This window comes from Falco punctatus (assembly GCF_963210335.1).
Source record: "Falco punctatus genome assembly, chromosome: 5".
Taxonomy (NCBI): domain Eukaryota; kingdom Metazoa; phylum Chordata; class Aves; order Falconiformes; family Falconidae; genus Falco; species Falco punctatus.
Genome location: NC_137584.1, coordinates 4,615,322 through 4,628,375, shown reverse-complemented (window position 1 = coordinate 4,628,375; position 13,054 = coordinate 4,615,322). Strand labels below are relative to the sequence as shown.

At 41.0% G+C, this 13,054-nt stretch overlaps 1 protein-coding gene across 1 annotated transcript in view; it reads left to right on the top strand.

Annotated features, from left to right (window-relative positions):
• Window positions 1–13,054, top strand: part of LOC308064656 (uncharacterized protein) — a 150,352-nt gene that overhangs the window by 48,454 nt on the left and 88,844 nt on the right. The window contains exon 4 of the mRNA XM_080389434.1: window positions 690–780. The gene's annotated coding sequence lies outside the window, so the exon portion shown is untranslated. The remainder of the gene's footprint in view (window positions 1–689; window positions 781–13,054) is intronic.

Here is a 13,054-nt window from a genome sequence, read left to right as displayed (position 1 = left end):
CTGAAGGACTTCAGGAGCTTGCTGGGCTGTTTGGTAACTTCACTGCAATCCGCTGCTCTCCAGGGTACGTTTGAAACTGAACCCGTGTTGAAACCTGTGTCAGGACTGTCCCTGGGCGTGCCTACAGGATGAAAGTAGGCCAGCCTGCTCTTGCTCTAAACAAAGTTTTTTTGCTCAGGTTCAGAGCAGCTTGTGTGGCTTTTATTCACCTGAGAGTATCAGGCAGCATAAATTTGTGTCTGGCTCCCCTTACCTACTTAGACATCTGATGTCTCTTGATAAGTATACAAGCCCTCATCAGTGTATAATATGTACAACTCCAAATGTTAAACTATTACACGTTACAAGGTCCTCATGAAGTAAGAAACTACTGTAATTGTAATTTTACAGGTAAGAAACTGAGCCTTAGGGGCAAGATTGTTAAAGATACTTTTGTATCTTTTTGATATACGTAGAATGGGGCTCTCTTAGCATAAGGGATGTACTTAACTTCCCATGAAGGAGCCTGTTGGACAATGTCAGGGAATGACTTCTCCTTACTAGATATCCCAGATCAAGTTTGTTGTCCTTTTCTTGCCTTCAGTTTAAATCAATTAGAAGGAAGGGAGAGAAACTTGTTCACTTTCAAAAAAAAAAAAAATATTATATATCAGTTAGTATTCCTCTTAACTTTTTTCTTTTGTCTGCAGATGCCTCCTTGCACTTACCAGTGAAACAGGTGAAGAACCAACCATCTTCTGTGAGCACTTTTTGGCTTCAGGGCACGGGGTGATACAGAAGGTGAGTGCAATTTTCACAAATGATTAAGGACCTCTGGGCTCAAGTCACAGGCCCCTGCAGGTGCCAAAATTGCTTTGGAAATGGGGCTTGGGGTGTGAGAGTCAACTGAAATGGGTGAGGCTTTGCTGCCTTCAGACCTCTTTCAGACTTTGCCACTTCTGTGACAGTGCTTAGTGAATTGCACATTAACAACTCTGAACTGCCGTAGTTTTCAGATCTGTATATTTAAATGAGCTAGTTAGTTACTTGTTTTGACAAGCCACAGGAGTTTTTCAGTGGCAATCCTGGCAGTGGACATAGCAGCTGCAGCAAGAAGGATTACAATCCACCTCTGCAAATAGCACCACTGGCTCCTAAACTGGCTTCCAGTTACTTTGCAGAGCAATCCTTCTGAAAAAGCCAGAGTCTTGTGCATTTTTTGAAAATGTTGAAATTTGACATTTAAGAGTATAAGGGCAGATAAGGTGTGCCTCCTCCATTCACCAAGAGTGGAAGTTCAGGCTGATGGTGCAGAGACCCATGCTAGCAGGGTAAGATTTAAATCAGAGCCCACCCAATTGGAAAAATTAGTTTGGTGTGGGCTAATGAGTGGTGCTGACATTTTGAGATCGTCAGTTTATGTGGAACAGGCAGCTGCACATAATGTGCTCAAGGTGGATTAATTTGGGCAAAATGTGCACTCTGTTTTGAGCGCATCTGGTATGGCAGAGTAAAATCTAGTGAGCCAACCTGCACAACAGATCCTCTGTACGTCCATGGGAACTCCTGTTCCCTTTGGTGAAGTCCTTTTATGCAGATTATGTGACAGGGCAGGCTTTTGGTGTCACACATGGGCACTGGGATGGTTCTTCCTGGTGATCACCCTCTCTTACTCCTCTCTGTGCTCCAGCTGAGCTGCAGCCAGTCAATAAGAGCTCTCCACCCCTTTTTCCTTTCCTCACCTCTCTGCCCAGGAAAAGTGTCTTCCTTACCCCTGGTGCTGTATAGGAAAAGAGGTCTGTCTTTCATGCCTCTTCAGTGAGTAAATACAGAGGTGTGCAATTCAAAATTTCTGGAAGATCAAGTCATTTCTGAGTCACATTTGCAAATAATTTTTACCTGTCCTGATTTCCTTACTTATTCCTATGGTTCATAAATTGTGATCTGGCTTTCTAGAATCACGCGTGCTGGTGGCCTGTGTGAAAGGCTTTCCCTGGTCCTACATGTGCAATGACTTCAAGGTGCCATGGTTTAATCTCCAACCCCCGCCAGCAGCACTTTTCTGTTCCTGTCACTGGGACACGGAACTTGTTCTGTTTCCTCTTTATTTGTATGTTCCTTGTGCTGTTTTGTTTCCCAGCTGTGATGCATGCAAGACAAAACTCAAAGCTCAAGTGAAGGAGAAAATTGAAAAAATGCGATCAATCAGAGAAGACACAAGTAACCTGAGGAAGAGTTGAGTTGTAGATTTCCACATTCAGAGGGCAATGTTTGCCTTGTACCTTTCAAACTCATTAGCGCAGCTGCTGATCCAAGGAGTATTTCTGGCAATTCTCGTTAGGGCTTTCCTGCCCAAAGTTAATGGACTGCCTGTCATACAGCACAAGGACTAAACCCACCTTTGCACTGCATATACTAAAAACATGACTGAAATGCTACCCGTTCATAAGAGAGCAAAGGAATCAACAAAATAGTCTGTGTAGGATCTAGTCTGATATGAACTCCTTCAATGACCTTTATATCATGGAAATGATACTTCTGAGAGAAATAACCCAAAATGTTTCATAAACTTTTTTTGACCTTAATATGAAACATAACTTTTCAAGGGCTCCAAACATCAGCTAGCCCCATTGCCTTTTATTACCTCTGAAGGAGAATTTTTGTAGTAGGCTTTTACTTCTAAATTGATATTTTTTTTAAGAGAAAACAAAGCTAACATGAACAGACACACTAGGTCTAGAAATGTTCCGATTTGTTGCAACAGCAAAGACCACCTGTGCTTTAGCAGAAGCCCATGTTGAGCTGTTATGCCCCATGCTTTTGTCATGCTTTGTCTCTGTTTAAAATAAAATCCAAAGCTGCTGTTGAGTCAATCTCTGGTAGAGCAGAAGTGGCGTTAAGCCAGTTTTTCTTGGTTGAGAAGACACGTTCCCTCTGTGATAGTGCCTTTTTTTTAAAAGACAGTAATCAGTGAAGTAAGAAAAATCAAGGTAGATCCAACAGTCACAACAGAGAGTCTATTCATGTACGAGAAACCTGCCTACTTCTCATAACACCACCACAATAGACTGAATAGTTTTTGTTTTTAATTTTATGGCGACATGAGCTTTGCTGTCTTTACACAATATAGCACTCTTTGTACAGACAAAGTGGAAGTGACATCTATCCAAATACACTGACTCAATGAGCCTTGGTTTTGATGACCTTATGCCTTTTTGATTTAACATCTTCTGGTTTAACTGTGGTACTTTTACTGTTGGCTTTGAAGCAGTTAAATGTAGTCTGAAAACCTTTTCTTATTTCCTGCTTTTTTTCCTCTCCTCTTTTTGTATTCTCATTGTAGGAAAAATACTATGTCAAGGACAAACACTTAGGTTATGCTTTTTTTTCTTTTCTATTACTATTTTTATTACAATGCAGCCCTGAAGACCTTTTAATTCTCTTGATTGTTTAAAAAGGCTTCATGAAAACATGACATCTCAGATGTGAAGATAGGTATAATTGAGTGCAAAATTCTCTTTGCCAGGACTCTACTGTAGTAAGATCCTAAGGAATTCAACAAAACGGAAAGGGTCAGTAAGGGTTTAGTGGAATTTGATAGGAGGCCCCATACAAATATCCAGATGAAACTGTAGCCAATTATTCTGTGCTGAATATTATGCCCTGATGAAAATAAAATACCTGAGTTTAATCTTTCATTCAGAGTAAAGATTTGTAGTATAATGACCTGATTTAGCTGAAAAAAGGAAAAAATAAGTAAGTCTGACAGCTGAGAACAGAAGGGATATTAATCTCAAAAGTTGCTAGTCTTTGTTTCCCATCCTTTCATTATTGTGCAATCAGAGCAAAGAAAAAAGTAGCTGCCCTGACACAGCTCCAATTGCATTGCTCAGAGAAAGGGGGAGGCATGGTGGAGGGAGGTTTTCCATTATTTACAGACAGGGGAACTGACAGGCAAGCGGAGAGAGATGGAGCCAGTCAGTCCACCTCTCGATGTGCCTGGGGCTTAGGGCAGAAGCAGGCTAACAGTGCCTGCATTCACCGCCAGCCACAGCGAGGGCAGCTGCAGGTAGGTACCACAGGGTGCACCAAGCCCACTGAATATGCATCATTATCCCACTTTTCAGTCTTACATTTGACCTCCAGTGTGCCCAGCAAGAGGAGAAGGAGGGAAATGATGCTGTAGCATACATTAGGGTGCTGTCTGCTCTTCCAACCTCTTTGATGGCGCCTCTTCTTGGCACTCTCATTCCACCTGTGAACGTTTACAACCACCAGCTCCACTACACGCCCCTAATGCCAGTGTTTGCTGCAAGGCAGACTGCTGTGGAGCTGCTCACTCCAGCTGACCAGAACTGCACTTGAAAGTACCACAATATAGCTCGTACTTCTAACACCAGCTGTTCGAATTGCTGCTTGAGTTATCACATTCTCCATAATCACCACATTAAAGTAGCAAGGGACAGAAAGGCTAGCAAAAAAACTTCCCGTAAGTATGTTGGAAGCAAGAGAAAGGACAAGGAGAAAAAAGTGGATTCACTATTAAAAGAATAATAAAATAGGCTGCCAAAAAATGAGGTTGAGATGGTTGATATGTTCAGTGGTTTTTTTTGTGTCAGTCTTCACTGGTCAGCTGTGCTCATAAATATAACAAAGCTAACCTCAGAAGAAAATAATAAGGAAGGAGACAGGCCAGTCGGAGAATATTTACCTTTTGGATGTTTTCGGGAAGAAAACAGGTTACATGTCTCAAGAAATTCACTGTAATGTGAAGCCTGGCAGAAGCAACCTTAGAGCTATTAGTGGTTGTCTTGGATAATTCTTGGAAGATGCATAGGCTTCCAGAAGGCTGGAAAAGAGAGACCATGGTGTCTGCCTTTGAAAAAGGGTGATATGGGGAACTAAAAATCATAGTCATCTGCTTAGCTTTGATTTCTGGAATAATATTGGCACAAATATTCAAAGTATTTTTAAACACCTGGAAGACAATAAGGAAATGAGTTAATAGCCATTATGGATTTGCCAAGAACAAATTATGTCAGTCATCTAATTGCTTTTTGGAACTAAATAATAACTGCCCTTATGGATAGGGAAGAAACAGGCAATGACATGCTGCTTTCTCCTGATAAATTCTGGTATTATCTTTCATGACATTTTATAAACTAGCTAAGAAAGCACTTTCTAAGGTTAATTATAGTAAGAGTAGTGTGATGCTGTTTGGAAAACTGTATTTAGAAAGTAGTTATCAAAAGCTCACTCTCACCTTTCAGTATTTTCATGAACTTTCAGATGATACCAACATTTAAGGAGCGTACTGGAGGACAGGATTAGGCTTCAGAAAGAGTTTGACAAGTTGAAGATGCAGTCTGAGGCAGCACAATGCAGTTCAACAAGAAGAATTTCAAGATATTAGGCTTGGACAGGAATAATCTTCTTGCATCAATACACAGAGAGAATACGAGGTTGGAGAGTTGAGTATTCTCCTGATTGGAGAATAAGAGGTTCGGGTGGCTCTCCCTTCACAGTGAATCACATACTGAACAGGATTAAAAATGTAATTTTGTTGTGAGTTAATAGGATAGTTACACAGGGGTGTTACTTGTAGGGTATGCAAAATCATCTCCCACTCTGTTAAGTTTTGGTAAAGGTTTGTTTGGAATATGCCTGGTTTTGGGTGCTAACTTTTGAGAAATAAGTGGCTCAACTGGAGAGATTGCTGAAAACAGTAATTATAGGAGAAGAAAATGTGATTTATGAAGAAAGGCTTAAGAAATTGGGATGGTTAAATTAAGAAAGGAGAATATTAGTGGGAAATATAACAGTCTTTGCACAGCCTAAAGGAGGGAGGAAACTGTTCCCTTCATGTTCTATTGACAGAGCAAGAAATAGGAGGCTTTAATTAGAGCAATGAGGATTCACGTTGAAAGTTAGAAATAACGTAATAAGAGCAAAGACAGGAAAACCGTAGCACAAGCTATGAAAGGCTGTGGGATCTCCACCTGAGGAACTCCTCTGTCAGGCATGGCTTTGGTATAGTTCAGTGGGGAGAAGGGTTAGATGTACTATTGAGGTCACTTCCACTCTGATTTTCTGTAACTTTTTGCTGAGACTGTTTTTGGTTTCCTTTCAAGATGAGGTTCATTCTCAAGAGTGACTGTGATGTGAAACACATACTGTTTAGCAGAAAAAGTTTAAATGGACTTGATTTCCACTTTAGGTGCTCAAATATGTGTTTGTGATCGCTTCTTACAAGCTCAAAATGGGCTTTTTGTGTCCTGCATAAGCACGTGATGCTTGATGAACCTAGCAGGTAGATTTCAAAATACTCTTGCCCTACTTGCAAATGCTTAACAAGTCTGATGAATTATAACGCATATACGAGACAGTTTTCAATGAGTCAGAAGTCAGCCATACTCTTTTAAAAAATGCTCACTGTTTTGGAAAACCTCAAGCTTTGGTTCATCTTGAGATACCCAGTTGCCTTAAACTAGGCTGTACAGCAAAATGGTGCATGAAATTGGGTTCCCACTTTGGTGTTGCCTTTGCTCACTGTAGTTCAGCTTCCAAAAGAAAACTTCAACTGTCCTCACTGTAACCTTCTTACTCTTACAGCTGTAGGCTATGAATACATTGGCACTCAACCTATGATCCAAAAGGTTTTCTTGTTAATAAGTTTTCCTGTTAAATTTCAGGGTTGTAAGGTCAGGTTGCAAACACTTGGGAGTTTTTCTGTTTCATCAGAAGACTCTGAGCTCTGCTATTAGAATTGTTGATTTTGGCTTGTAATTGCAATCAAAGCTGAATAATTAAAAAAAGCAGCAGTGGTTCAAAATGATTGCCAGTTGTAATTACAAACCAAAATCAACAATCCTACAGCCTACTGGCACCATCTGCTTTTTTACGCTCACTACAACTATACTTCCCCCATTTCCTCTTCTCACGTAGCACTGGACACCTTCCACTTGCTGCTTGACCCCCTTGCAGGGCATCAGAGCTGGGATCTTACAGGGGGCTGTTGTTAGCAGGCTGTTGCAGGCATTCTGTTCGCGTATATGGGTTTTTGTCATCTCTTCTCCCAAGAACCTGTCATTTGAAGAATGCCTCTTGTTGAAGGAAACATCAGGTAGCCAACTGAACTGATTAAAAAACTTCTATTATTGTTTGTTAAACTGACAGCTGAAAATTGATTCTCAGTTAACAGTTCTAATTTCTATTACTGCTTATCTAACTCCTTCCTGAAAAAGTTCAGATTTCTCATTCAATAACTTGAATATATTATTTTTTCCTATGTGTCATATCCTGGATTTGCATAACGAGATTTGAAAGCATGTCCAGAGGTAAAGAACCCTGAAGATAACCTAGATTATGTTGAAGGAGACAAGGAGACATTAATGTATAGAAGCCAGAAGAGGGTGAAGAATAGCTTTTTCATGGCTGTTAAACATTCTGCAAGTTTACAGTATCATCTAGTATGACATTTCATCATGGGCTACAGAAGAAAAAAATACAGCATAGAACATTACAAACAAATGAGCCCAAAGTATAAATACAGAAGAAGCAAAAAGGATGGTTTTGAATATTATTCTTCGCACTGGTCAGGGGCCATAGTGTACCCATCTTCAGCTGCCCAAGTATCCCATTCCTAAGCCTGTACCTACTTTTAGGTTCAATTTTCTGCTTTCTGGAGAAAAAAACAAACAAACAAAACAAACCACACCAAACACCGCCACCAATTGTACTGGTTTCCAGTGATTTTTCACTAACTCTGGTGATGTAAGAGAAAGTATGTATTTTTTATCATGTTTAAATTCTTGATGAAATGCTCAGGAGAATGAAGTGACAGGAAAACCACTTAGGTTTTCTGACATTTAGCCCCATGAATTTCAGTACTGCTTATGAAGAAGCTGCTTGCTAGTCAAGACTTCCCTCTCAGGAAAAGAGCAAATAAAAGGCTTGTTGAACAATATAATCTATGGAGATACGGGACCTGTAACCACTTCAGTTTGAAAGGGAAGAAGCAGATTACCAGACCCAGGCTACAAAGCTGCAGGTGGTACTGAAAAATGAACTACAGAACTGAGATGCTGGTGGGGTGAAAGGAACATCATGTCCTGTGTTGTACAGAATTTGGGTGGCAACTTTTGTAATCTTTCATGAAATATCTGATGTCGCTACCTGATGTTAAGAAGTGACTGAACATCAGGCAGGGCATGACTAAGTCTGCAAACAGACCAGACAAATTGGTGTGTATTTAGTGAACACAATGATGTGTATTTCAGCTGTGCCACCTTCCTGTTCTGAAAAGAAAAAAAAATATACAATATATCCTTAGGATTAAACATTCCTATTTCCTTTCCCTTCTATTATATGTTAGGAATTTGAACTTTATTCTTAAAATCCCGTAATAAAGGATTGGCTTAATAATTTTAATAGCGTGGTAGAAACTAACTTATTTGATATGCTCTGTGGTACTTTGTATTCAAACATTTGCATAGTGGAGTGTTTTCTTTAGTGTTTGCTTTTGTGGGAAGACGTCAAGAAGGGTGTGCTGTGCTTGTGAGAACACTGTGTTCTTTGCTGTGTACATGCTTTATATTTGATGTGCTAGGGAAGAAACAGCAGTAATGAGGTTAGATTTGATAATTTCACATAAATGATGAACAAGAGCCCACATACTTTCAAAATAAAACTGATTGAAATTCATTCTAGTAGGTTCCTATTAATCGTAATTTTAATTCCATATTTCACTTTATTAGGTTGCTAGATTTTAGGAAGCTGTGTTATTGTTCTTATATACTTGGTTAATTTTTAATTCACAAAGTTTTCCTGACTTCTGCATCTGGAAAGGAATGCCAACGTTTTTTGTTTTTTTGTATGGGTGTTTATATGCTAAGCAGCATCTCTCTGATTCAAAGCAGCCAAAGAAAATTAAGGAAGTTCTGTTTAAGGACAGACTTCTGTACGTGGGATAGATTTGGTGGAGGGCTTCTTTTTGTAGTTCAGCTTTTAAAACAAAAATATTTCCATCCACAAAGAACAAGGGTACTGGTGGAACAAACTGACTGTATAGCACATGCGTAGCTTCAGAAAGCTGCATTCACTTTTTTATTGTCCAGGAGGAAGACCTGGCATTTGTAACGCAGTACCTGGGAGGACAAAAATCTCAACCTTGTTCTGTGCACCTTGCAGGACTGAATCCTTTGTAAACTTGCTCATGATTAATATATGTTATGAATATCTATTAAATGTTACAGTAGGTTGATAACACCCAGCCATATCACTCATTTATTAAAAGAAACTGTTCAGTCACCATCTGAACAGGGGGGTGAGAGAGCAACTCAACTGCAGTTAGATTGATGATGCTTCTAAAAACTGTCCAAGCATGTGTGCAGGAACCTGTCAAAATAAGAGTTTAATAAATGAGAAAGTGAAGGACAGGTAACTTTCCCAATACACAGAAGCTGTACACATGCATGTGCATGCTTCATTTATTCCCCACTCCCTAGCAGGTAAACGATACAGAAAGAGAGTCTGTTTGCCATTTTTGAGCTAGATTGTCTGGAAAAGAAATTTGCCAAGTCAGTTATTACTGGGGTTACAGCGGCATGCAACACAGTTTCACTAAAGACCGCTTTTGCATCAGCAGATTTCCACCAAGCTCAGTGTAGCAGTTCTTGCCTGTCACTCAAAGAACCCACTCCAGTCTTCTGGGCAGTGTCAGCAACAGCAGGATTTGCCCCCTGGGAGGACAGGCAGCTTCTGCAGAGGGGATGGGGAAGGCAGGGTGCGGAAGCAGGAGACAGACCTGAGACTGGGGAGCAACTGATGCTGTGGAGTTGCCTACCCCAGGCAGCCCCCCATCCTTCCTCTGCAGCAACAGCATCAACCCCTGATTTCAGTGGAAATTTGCGCTTTTGAGAAGTCTGTTGCCCAAGTTTATAGCTGATTTTGCCTATGTCGGAAGCTGCCCCTGTTTACAGCAGAGTTGTGAGGTACCATGGTATTATAAAACACTCAAAGGCAACAGGAGATGTGAGATACCAAAGCATTTTCTTCTCTACTCATAACCTGGAGGTGTTTCTGGTGAATATTGGGTAAACTAGAGGAGGAATAAATTTTGAAAAAGAATGTGCCTAATAAAGGATTGGAAGTTACCTTTAGGCATGTACCTGATGTGGAACAGACACCATCATCTTAACTCTAGGCTTTGATTGTGTAAGTCTCTGACAGCAAAATATAAAGCACTTGGAAATAGCACCCAAGCAGAAAAGGACTGTTGGCTGAGCAGTTCTCAGTGCCTGAGCACTCCATAAGGAGAGTCTTTTTGGTGCAGTCATCTGCTCCAATTGCTCTCTTATAGCTACAGAAATTATTGCATTTATGATTACATTAAGGGGCTTGACACAGTCCATGTTTCCAATAAATGGCTACAATACTCCTTAATCAGCTAGTTTTATTCATTACTAACCTTGTTTCAATACGTAATTAATATGTAAAGCTCCTGGTAGGTTACTGAGTACATATCTGGGAGTACAACCTCCTCTGTAGTCCATGTTGCCATTTTGACGTTATTAGTACTTATGTGACTGGAGTTCTGGCATCTTTTCTTAGCAGGTGGGCTATGGGTTGTCTATGGTAAAATGCTGTATAGCTAACTTTTGGGGTTCAGGGATTTTGTGGGAATAAAATTGCAAAGACTGAGTGAATTTTCTTTGCTTGAATCTCTGTTCTCGAAGCTGTGGTTAATATCTGGGGTGTCATTTGGTATGATGTGACACATGGTTGGCTGAAGGTGCTACCCTCCAGGTGATTATGATTACCTGTGTTCTGCTGTATGTACACTAAGAAAGCATCCTGGAAGCTGGCTGGCTAACCTTGGTATTTACTGCCCTTTGAAAGGGGACGGACTCTGCCAGGGCTGCGAGGGCACCGGAATGCCTCTGTTGCCGTCACCACCCATGCATCCCCTGCCTATGGACAAGGAGTCCCATTTCAGCACAGGTTCCCAATCCTGGCTGAGACGTGTTGGGGGCTGCTCTGTTTCCTTCTGTCTTGGCTTCCTGATGGGTCTTTCTGGAGGGACCCTATGCTGCAGTCATGTCCCCATCCCTGCCTCCCACTGTTCACAAAGGTCTTCCTGAATGGTCCACAGGTCCGACTCGTTCACCTTGTCTGATGGTCACCAGCTGGTTGGTATCTGTCATACTTACTGGGATGCCTCTTTTCTGATGTGGTGGGTCAGCACCTTGGTAGGAGAAGATACTGCCCTCAGCTCCTGTGGGCTCCTTTTCCCTCAGGAACAGCCCAGCTCCCCTGGAGGCAGTATCTTCCTCCTCAGTTGGCTCAGACAACTGGTCGTTATATACTGACCTCTTTGAATTGCCTGCCCCAAGTCTCATTGGCAGGAACAGGAGCCTTTGATAAATCCAAAATAGATGAGGGTCACTTTGCAGTCGTGGTCAGGTTGGCTAGGAACATCTGCTTCCTCTAATGCCCTTTGGTGCCTTCTATGGGAAGGTGGATTTGTCCGGGCATGTGACGTATTTAAAGAGTGTGAGTCATCAACAACCGAAAGGACTTTAGTGCCCTCGTGTTTTGTGCTTGGCAGTGGCATTAAATGTAAGTGAAGACAGTGTGCTGAGCCATATTGGAAACACTCACACCATTGTGCCTCCAGAAGCACTGGAATATCTCGGCAATCACTTCTCTTGGCTCAGCTTGCCCCTCTGAGAGTGAGGAATAATAACTTATTATCAGGTTCTGTGCGATATGAATAATGTGCAGTTCTTGCCTGTTCCCTGCATAATTTGTCCTGAAATTGCACTGTGATTTCTGCTGCACAGTTTAATGTATGTTAAATTAAATGTGTTTCTGGGAAAGGGGAAAAAAACCCCAAAACAAACCAACAGCCCTCAAACAAACTAAATGAATTGTTTAATAATTTACCTTGATGGAAGAGGCACATGGATGGGAAAAAATTAGCCCATCAGGGAAAAACGGTATCAGCAGTAAAAAACAGTAATCAATGTGAAATAATCACCACGGTACCTGAGTGCTTGTTCAAATTCCAAAACTCTGCATCAAGTCCCAGCCTCCTCCTGGCAGGACAGAGGTCACAGTATGTCACTTTCTGTCATCTTGGCATAAATTGCATAATATGAGTACAAAATATAATCAGAAAAAAATGGCTGAAGTCCAAGTTTGGGGTATGTGCCGTTTGTAAAGTATACTATGCAGAAAAAATACTCTGATTCATGAAAGATTTAAGCCAGTGCTAGATAGATTTTTAGTGTAGGTTACATAAAAGGCTGTATAATATGGTTTCCTCTCTTAAACTGAACAAACTTTGCATTCATCAACGAGTTTCTTGGCGTGCAAAAGGTATTCAGGAGCGCACAAGGGAAGGGAAAGGTGGGCCAGAATAGAGGTGAAGAATGAGGGGAACTTGGCATTGACACAAATGATACCAAAAATGCTGATTTAGGGAGGAAAAATGTAAATCATTTTTAATGTCTTTTGAAGAAAGGTGCTCAAGTTAAAGTTGCCTTGAAGGCATATGACCCAGCCTGACATTGCTTTGGCAGCAGAATGTGAAGGGTGCATATGCAGAGATGAAATGTCCTTTGATGAGGCATGCTCACAAACATCCTTTCTGACAATGACAGCAATGCCAGTACCTTTGAAGTTCCAGTTATTTTTTCTGTCTCTGGACAAAGAGAATCTGGTATGATTTATTAACTGTGAAGCAAAATGGATCTCACTTTCCATACATGTGGGTATTTTATTCCCTGATTTCTTCAAAAGCAGGTAGGTAAACCTAGCGCTAATTCTGAGCAGGTAACTAGTTCAAAGCCTTGTTCTTTCCTGGGGCAGATACTGAGCTATCACTTTGAAATCATCATGCCTGTCTGGGATGGAACCAGCAAATAGTTACCACTTCAAAATACTGAACTGGCCATAAACTGACATCTCTGCTGGGGAGCTATTGAGCAGGGGGGCTGTTTGTACCTTGTAGGGTATAAAAGGTCACATCACATATAGCCTACATATAGCTCCTACCCATCCTCTGACTCTC